Source organism: Sinocyclocheilus anshuiensis, unplaced genomic scaffold, assembly GCF_001515605.1.
Source record: "Sinocyclocheilus anshuiensis isolate Anshui unplaced genomic scaffold, SAMN03320099.WGS_v1.1 scaffold470, whole genome shotgun sequence".
NCBI classification, from domain to species: domain Eukaryota; kingdom Metazoa; phylum Chordata; class Actinopteri; order Cypriniformes; family Cyprinidae; genus Sinocyclocheilus; species Sinocyclocheilus anshuiensis.
The window spans coordinates 70,238-70,701 of record NW_015542341.1 but is presented as its reverse complement, the minus strand read 5'-3'; the positions used below and the strand labels follow the sequence as shown (position 1 = coordinate 70,701).

At 27.4% G+C, this 464-nt stretch overlaps 1 protein-coding gene across 1 annotated transcript in view; it reads right to left on the bottom strand.

Annotated features, from left to right (window-relative positions):
• LOC107691213 (voltage-dependent T-type calcium channel subunit alpha-1G-like) overlaps positions 1 to 464 on the bottom strand; it is a 135,060-nt gene that overhangs the window by 84,574 nt on the left and 50,022 nt on the right. The gene's annotated exons all lie outside the window — the stretch shown is intronic.

Here is a 464-nt window from a genome sequence, read left to right as displayed (position 1 = left end):
TAACCTTTAACCTTTAATAACTTCCAAACTCTGTGCAATAATGACTCCTATGTGTGGACTCTGGGGCAGAATGATTACTGATTACTGTGCATTGTCTCTGGTGTTTTATGGTGCTTTTATCTTCGTATGTTTATATACAAATGTGTGTATTTTTATATTATTTCTTAGATTCCTAGAGTATTTATTTATTTATGGGGTAAATGTATTTTAATGTTAAATGTAAATAATTATCTTTTTATTCTTAATGCTGTAAATGGGATTGCTCCAGCAGAATTGCATTGCATGGACATGTGTAATTACAATAAAGATATAACAATAACAAATAATAAATACATGAATGAGCAAAAAATAATAATGACCACAAAAATTGTTGTTGTAAAGAACACACAAGAGTTTAATATAAAATATAAATGAATAAATATTAGTGCTGTCAAACGATTAATCGCAATTAATCACATCCAAAA